Consider the following 9297-nt stretch of genomic DNA (forward strand, 5'->3'; position numbering starts at 1 on the left):
TTTCTCATTTTTCAAATAGACATATAGAAATGTTTATGTGCTAAGGAGCAAAGGATGCAATGGAAGGGGACTAGCTTGAAGCCTGGCTCTGTAAGCAGGTGTAGTAGCTTTTATGTGTTTTGCTTTTTAAGTTATGGAAAAATACCATCTATTTATAAAAGAAATATGCCCCACCCACTCCAAATTGCACAAGGAAATCAGAAATAAAAGTGGAAGGTCAGGGGTTAGGGTTAGGGTTAGGGTTAGAGTTAGGAGTTAAGGTTAGGGTTATGGGATTAGGGGTTCAGAGTTAGGAGTTAGGGTTAGGAATCATCGCTTTTGTATGTTCATAATTATTTATCCAAAGTGAATAGACATTTATTCACAGACCCCTAGGAATAGTCACTGTAACTATATCACAAATATTAGACAATACTTAGCATGCTATTCAATGTGGAGATAGTATATATATATATAATATATTATATATATATCATATTATATATATTATATTATATATATTATATTATATATATTATATATATATAATAATATTATATATATATAATAGATAGAAGATAGATGATAAATAGATAGATAGATAGATAGATAGATAGATAGATAGATAGATTGATAGATAAATAGATAGACAGATAGATATCTCCAATAAGCCAAACCTAGAGGAAATATAGGAAATGTTATTTCAGGTTTCAGGGGAAATGAGCTTAGCAGAGAGACTATAGAAATGAGAAGCCACAATTATTAAAACACAAAATACCACTGAGAACACAAATACCACCATCAAAAATCAACAACATGATAAGCACAACTCCCACATATATTTTCATAATAAATTTAAGCATCTGTAGCCCCAATTCTCCAATCAAAAGCTACAGGCTGGCTGAATGGATCAAGAGACAAAAATCCCTTGCTCAGTTTTCTAAAAAACAAACTACAACACAGCACACACACACACACACACACACACACACACACACACACTTTTTAGTTTTAAATATAGGAACTGACTTAAAGTAAAACAATGGACTAAAGTATTCAAATGAACCAGGAAGGAAGCACAGTCATTAATTAATATCTGACAATATAGATGTCAAACTAGAACTCATCTGAAAATATAAGAGATATACTTCATCCCAATCAAGTGAACAGCTAACCAAGAGGACATTACTATCCTGAACATACATGCATCAAACCTTGAGGTGCCCAATTTAATAATAAAAAAAATCTTATCATTTGGTGGTGGTGGCTCACACCTTTAATCCCAGCACGCAGGAGGCAGAGGCAGACAGATATCTGTGAGTTCAAGGCCAGCCTGGTCTACAGAGTGAGATCCAGGACAGGCACCAAAGCTACACAGAGAAACCCTGTCTTGAGAAACCAAATATATATATCTCATGGATTTAAAGACATAGATTAACATCCATCAATAGTAGGTAATTTTGATACACCACTTTATACAATAAGTCATCTGAACAAAAAATAGAGGAAAATCACAATTGACATCGTACATCAAACTGATGCAGCAGATATTGACAGAATATTCTACCCAAACAGTAAAGAACACATTCTACTCAGAAGGATATTTAAATAGACCATATCCTGGGACACAAACCAAATTTTTACAAATTCAAAAAAGATTAAAATTCCTCCTTGCATCCTATCTGAGCACAATGCAATAAAACTTAATTATTATTGCAATCAAGTATCTAAATACAAAAACTAATGGGGATTAAACAATTCATTACTGAATAATGAATGGGCCAAAAAAGAAATCAAGTAAGAAATTTTAAAAATTCCTGGGACTAAATTAAAATGACAGCCCAACACACCAAAACCTCTAGGGCACATTGAAAGCAGTACTACAAAGGAGAGTTACAGCTCCTAGTGCCTCCATTAAAGAATAAGAAAGACCCACAAATCTGAGGGGTGGGGTGCCATCTGTGTCCACCACCAATTCAGGCCCAGGTGAGGCTGCCAGTTCCTGGCCGTGGTGTCTTCTGGGCCAGGGCTGCTACAGAGAGCTATGTCTGGGTCCATGGCCCTACAACAGCCAGGGTCTGAGTTGATATCTGGAGCTCCTGTTGTCATGGCCCACCAAGGGCCATGTGGATGACTGGGGTCTGGTCAGCCACCTCGGACCATGTCGTTATCTGAGGACTGTGCCACACCCAAGTCCATGCTGATCTGGGTGGCCAGTGCTGCCACCTGGAGCCATGGAGATGTCCAGACATGGGCCGCTGCCTAGGGCCATGTCTGGGTCCATGGCCCCCGAGAGGCTGGGGTCTGGTGTAGTGTCTATGGCTCCAGTGGCCACCAAGAGCTCTACAGATGCCTAGGGTCTGGCCAGTCACCTGGAATCATGTTAATGTGCGGAGACCATGCTGCTGCCAGGGCTGTGCTAATCTGAGTGGTCTGTGCTGCCACCTGGCCGTGGTGGCATCAGGCCCTGAGCTGCTGCCAAAGGCAGTGTCTGGATCCATGGTCCCGCTGCAGATGGGGTCTGTAGTGATATCCATGCCCATCTTATCATGGGGGTCATTAAAACCATGCTGTGGTGGGCTGGCCCTACCTTTCACTGGCCTTGAGATGGGCTGGTCTTGCCCCTTGCTAGATACTGCAGCAGGCAAGCTGGCCCTACCCCTCAGGGGAGCACTCATCCCGGCACTACCACTCGGGAAAGATGGCCCCACCCCTCACCATAGAAGTGTACCTCACCTGGGAAGCACACTAGAGCTGACCCTGTGGTCAGTGACACAGGTGAGCCAGCCCTGAGGGCATGAGAACAGAGCAGACACCCCACACACATGCACCCCATCTGCCATGCAGTGGCATGGGTGAGGGAAAGATGCCCTCTTCCCCTCTGCCTCTTGCTACCTATGGCAGGCAAGAGAGCTGGCTCCAGGGTCATGAGAATGAAAGAACTAGTCCTGTCCCACACCAGCTACAGCACACAGGAGAGCAGACCTTGCATCCTGCATGGAAAGCAGACTAGAGCTGACCCTGTTGTGGGTATCTCAAGTGAGCCAGCCCTGAGGGCCTAAGAGCAGGAGAGCTGAGCCCCCTCTTATGCCCCCTACAGCAATTAGGAGAGAGGGCCCTGTACCTTGTCTGGGCGAAACAGTAGAGCTGGCCCTAGTGATATGAGCCAGGAAGACCCAGATCTGAAGGCCTAAGAGCATGAGAACGGGCACCACTCCTTGCTGTAGGCTGCATTGATTGAGCTAGCTGAGGCAGCGCTGAGAGCTCATCCAGGTAGGAATAATGAGGAAAAGCTATCAAGCTGATCAACCAAGCAACCATCCAGGCTCAGAACCCGGGCTATGTGTTGGCCCACCCCAACATCCACCGAATCTATGAATTGTTGGATCATGAGAAGGGGATGAAACTACAAATTCAAAACTGTGGGATCTCCATGACACAGGACGATGATAAGATATCCAAGAGGAGCCCCAGTGAGAGCCCATTATCAGTGTAGCAGAAACCAGAGGCCTCAAGCCAGTCCAATGACTCATGGCAATGAACACTTGCATGTAATGATGAATGGATTTACCTTTAGGGTAAACTGTGTGTCTCAACTGGATGCACTATAGCTTCTGTGACAAGATGCTTCCTCCTCCTCCTCCTCCTCCTCCTCCTCCTCCTCCTCCTCCTCTTCATTTGTTTTTGTTTCTTCTTTTGTTTGTTTGGTTTGGGGTTTTTCTTTTAAATTTGGTTTTGATTTGGAGGGAGGTTGCAAGGACAGAGGGCAGATGTAAGGAGATGGTGAGATAAGTGAGACTGGAATGCTTGATGTGAAATCCACAAAGAACCAATAAAAGAAAAAGAGAGTACACATAAATGGCTTTATGATGGAATTTATAAAGTTGGAAAAACAAAAACAAACCAAATCCAAACTCATTCAACAGCAAGAAATAATAAAAATTAGAACATTAATGAATAAAACAGAAACAACAAAATAATAGGGAAAAATCAATGATTTTAAAAGCTTGTTGTGAGGGTTTTTTTTTTTTGACGAAATAGACAAAATTGACAGACCCTTGACCCAACTAACAAAAAGAGAGGACCCAAATTAACAGAATTAGAAATTAACAGGGGAATATTTAATAGATAGCAAAGAAATTCAGATTACACTAAGGAAAAAACTTATGGTCCATTAAGCAGGGAAACATAAAAGAAATGGATGAATCTCTAGGTTCAGCCAGAGCACCAAAATCAAACCAAGAAAAAATAAACAATCTTAGCAAACCTATAACAAAGGAAGAGATTGAAATATAATGAAAAAAACTTTCAGCTTAAATAATCCATGGACAGGTGGCTTCACAACAGAATTGTATAAGACTATCAAAAAAATTCTGTAGTCAAACTCTATTAAGCTTTCAAAAATAGAAACAAAAAAATCCAAGCTAATATTACGCTATTACCTAATTCTCAACACACACACGCACCCTACGGACCAATATTGCTGATGAACATAGACCAAAAAATACCCAATAAAATAGTTGCAAACAGAATATAGACACACATCGTAAAGAGTGTACACCATGACAAAATTGGCTTTATCCTTGAAATGCATGAATGTTCAGCATGCACAAGTTAATAAATGTAAGAAACCACAAAAATGTGCTTGAAGACTGAAAAACACATGGGACATTAAATATATAAATAGAAAAGACTGATAAAATGCAAACAGCAATCCTTCATGATGAATGTCCTATAGAATCTAGAGATAGTGGGAACATCTCTCAACATAATGAAAGCTATATATGAGAAATTCATAGCCAACATCATCCTAAATGGATAAAAGCTGGAAGCAACCCCACTGAAGTAAGGAATGATGTCCACTATCCCTACTCCTTTTCAATAATTTTCTCAAAATACCAGTTGGAAAAATAAGGCAAGAAAAGGAAATTAAAGGGATACAAATAATGAAATAAGCAGCCAAACAATCTCTATTTGCAGATAACATTGGATAGTGTGCATTTGAAGTCCCCAAAACTCCTTGGAATAAAAAGAGCATGTAGCAGGTTACAGAATAAACTTTCATAAATCAGTAGCTTTTTCATATACTAACAATAAACATACACAGAAGATCATGGGCATAACACCATTCACAGTAGCCTCAAAGAAAATAAAACATCCAGGAATAAGCCTAACAAAGGGAATAAAATATTTTGATGATGAAAACCTTAATTTTTTTAAGAAAGAAAGAAAGACACTAGAAAAAGGAAAGACATCCTAGACTTATGGATTGGTAGAATTAACATTGTGAAAATGACCAGTCTACCAAGAGCTATGTACAGATTCAGTGCAATCCCAGTGAAAAGCCTCTTCCAATTCTTCACAGAAATAGAAAAAAAGTGTCCTAAAATTCACATGAAACCACAAAAGAACCTAGATAACCAAAATAATCCTGAGCCAAAAGAACAATGCTGAGGGATTACAATTCCAGATCTTAAGATATATGACAGAACCATAGTAATAAAAACAATATGTTATTGGCACAAAACATACATATAGTCCAATGGAACAAATTTGACAACCCAAACATAGGTAAATGCGAGAGCTAGCACCTGGCATCTGGCACCTGGAACAGGGACCTGCAGAGGTAATCTATGTGCGATAAGGATAGGATTTCACTAAAAGAGTTTCATGAGCCCCCTAGGTAAGAAATAGACCAGGAACTAAAGTGGTGTGAATAGTCAAGAACTATAAATAAGTCATGGGCCATAAAGAGTTTTGTTTTGCTTTGTTTCATTTTTTAAAAAAGACTCCTCATAGACATAAAACAGAACTTTAAAAAAGCTATCGGCCTTAATGAGTCTAAATGAAAAAGACTCATTACAGATATAATGCATCATACCCTAAAGATAAAAGGTTATCTAACCATCTCAGTTAACAGCCTCTTTGTAATTTATGGAACTATCTAGCCCTTGGTTCCTGCACCAATGGACTCTAGACTTGGATATTTGGGATAGAATGGGGAGAGATATCCAGGTCTGGTATCTGGACCTGAAACAATGCCTGTTAAAAACCTTTTCTTACTGGAAAAAGTCTTAGACAGGCTTTAGTACTAACTAACCACAAGAAATAGATAATTTGCCTTGCCCTTCAGCCCCTCCATATGAGGACACAATGAAACAAATAAAATATGATCCTAATAATGAACAATAGCAATAAATTTATATATATATGTGTGTGTGTGTGTGTGTGTGTGTGTGTGTGTGTGTGTGTGTAGTTAAAGTATTACAGAATTTTTACAACTTAAACTGCTGGTGGCTGTGTCAGAGGAGCAGCAGGTAGCAATTTAGCTTCAGGAAATCAGCCCACCAGGAAGCAAAACACTTATGGTGAATCTCTGATAAGTAAGGCCCCAAGGGATTTGGTTCCAGAATGTCTCTTGCTACTGCTGTGCCTTTACATGTTTGCTGCTACCATTTTCCTCTGGTATCTGGCATTGTGTGAATGGGTGTCAGAGGATCCCCACTGCCTTTAATGTAGTGTGATTATCTCATGGAAATATCCTGTTCTACTGGGCATTTTTACCTGTGGATTATTATAAAGACTATTTCCTCTTCAACTATACTGTTTAATTGAAATAATGATTTTATACAATAATAATGTTAGTTTAAATACAATTTTGATGATGACGAGTTTTAAAAAAATATAGTACGGGATTATGAAAGGGATTAATTTAATAGTAAAATGAATATAAGTAAAGGCAGGTTATAATGTTGCCCCACACCTGATAAAGTGAGGGCAGCAGAGGATAGAAAAAAAAGAATAAAAAAGTGTCACACAGCTAGGATTTATGAGTTTCTCTTGAGGAGGCATATAGACTGTGGCTTCATTAATGATTAAGGGAAACAATTGAATCCCAGAAGCTAGGCTAGCTCAAGTTCTTTTAATCTTAATATTGGTAGATATGTTCATGGGCTTTGGTGTGCATCATAGCTAAAACAAAGCTTCAAATAATAACTTAAGTTTATATTGTGATGTATTTGTTAATGGCTTTGAGGTAGAAAATCTTGGGTAACAATTTAAAGTTTAGAAAGGCACACTTTTAATAGTTGACCAAGGGACTCATAGAGGTCAGGGAACAAAACAATGGCAGCCTGGCTAATGCTGACTGACGTACCTTCTTGCTATGATGGGTTGATGATCAAAGGTGATGATTAATTCCTTGTACCCATTTCTGCCCTCATCTTCCTGATATAAAAAACTTTTGATGAATGAGTATGCACCATGAGGATTTAAAGTAGAGATGATTGGTTGTTTTTCATATATAAAAGTTAAGGTTTTTGATTCTTTTAAGATTTTTTATAAGATTATCTTTTGAGATTAAAAAATAAAGTAATAAAGTAATCTTTAACAAGTTGTTTGGACATGAATGTATGTGGGTCCTTGGGGATAATTTGTTTTCTACCTGTAATATGTAAAATGTTTGATAGTGTAAGGAATATGGAAAACATGCTGATTTTTACCTTTATTCATTATAATGATTCATTTGAAAAATAGAATGTGACCACATTATAATTTTTATATTGCTTGAAAGATGTTACTGGAGTATATAAGCTGTAATGGAAAAAATAAAGTTAATTAGAAAAAAGACAGCAGGAGAGAGAGAGAGAGAGAGAGAGAGAGAGAGAGAGAGAGAGAGATCAGGATGAGAGAAGCAAGGTATCAGGGTAGAAGAACAGAACAGAAAAAAATAATACAATGAAGAACTAAGCTTTGGCCCTCAAAAAAGTCCTCATGTGTCTGTTTGTCTGTCCAATAGTTTGCCTACTCCACATCTCATTTTCAGCTTCTTTGATATGCTCAAGGCTTGCCATCCATCAGCACCCTAGGTGAGCTCCTGACATGTTGGAGATGTATGTATGTGTATGTGTATGTTTCCCTTTTTTTTTTGGCTGGCCCCACAGTGTTAAAAGTTTTTACTCCCTCTCTGGCCCCAGATAGAAAAGTCAATTGAGTGGTTAGTCTGCTGACTCTGTGACTCCCCGTAAGTTCCTGAGCTGCTGAAGGCTGGTCCTCATAGCAACATCCCTGGCATCGGGGAACAGGAATCTTGAATGGGTTAGTCAAGATAGCCATCCAGGAGAGAAAGAGACAGCTCTTTTTGGAGACTGTCCAAAAGAACAGCAATTCTCCTGAGTATTGTCCAGAAAGAGACAATTCTCTAAGGATAATCACAAATAGAAGTCTTACTTAAGGTGCTGCAGCTATCCCCTGCCCCCCACTAGTGAGTGTCAGGTTAGGACAGATAAGTAATCTAGTTCTTCCTCTTTTGTTTTTTTCCTTATGCTTGTTATTCCATCAGAACAGGTCAGGGAGAGTCTAGGGAAAGACAATTCTTTATTGATATTATTAAACATACACTTAAGAAAAAACAAATAAAGATCAGAAATCAGTCAACTGATTAATTTTCTCCAGTTTATGCAAACAGTCAGCCCCTGGTTTGCAGACCAGGGAACTTTATATGTGGAAGCTTGGGATACAGTAGGGATATACAGAGAATAAACATGCCTCTTATAGCATTTTCTATTTATGGTGTGCTTGACAGGCATTGGCAGGTGATAAGGAGCCTATATGTGCTCCAGAGACTTCTGCTCCCCCTCTTCATGAGGGAAACATTTGTTGTTATTTCATTCAAGATCTAAGAAAGAGACAACAAAATAGTATAATCTTGATTGGCCTCCCCTGCAATGCCTGACTGTAAATCACTCCATAAGACCCCCCTGAAAAATGTAAAAAAGGGCCAATGAGATTTGCTGCCACCATAAGTCATGCCTACCAGCAGGGTGAATTACTGGGGAAAGAAAGGGAAAAGCTAACTTACAAAGTGATTGTGGACGCGAGGCAATGGCTCTGAGCAGATGCTCAGCTGAAACTAACAAAATAACCTTGCTAACAGTGTCTGCTGTGCTATGGCAGGCCCCGACACTAAATTAAAAATCCTAAAAGATGGTTCCCCCACTCATATTTTATTCCTAATACTTGGGATAGTTCTATTTACTCATCTCTCCAGCTATTCCAGAGTGTTTCAGATTTCTTCCTCTCTCTATGTTATTGTTATATTGAGACTTCAAAAGTTTACAGTTTTAACACTAATCAATAGAATTCTGATACACTATTAATCTAGCTCTGATAAACACTGACTACTGATATCATAGTTACAAGTTCAAGATCTTAAAATTCCCTTTGGTTTTCTTCTAAGTATAGACTTAAAAATGCTTCTCATTATGTTAAAACATCTATCTAGTCTATATACACCAAGACTTCTGAATAAAACAAAAT

The sequence above is a fragment of the Peromyscus eremicus genome, chromosome 3 (genome assembly GCF_949786415.1).
Source record: "Peromyscus eremicus chromosome 3, PerEre_H2_v1, whole genome shotgun sequence".
Classification (NCBI taxonomy): Eukaryota; Metazoa; Chordata; class Mammalia; order Rodentia; family Cricetidae; genus Peromyscus; species Peromyscus eremicus.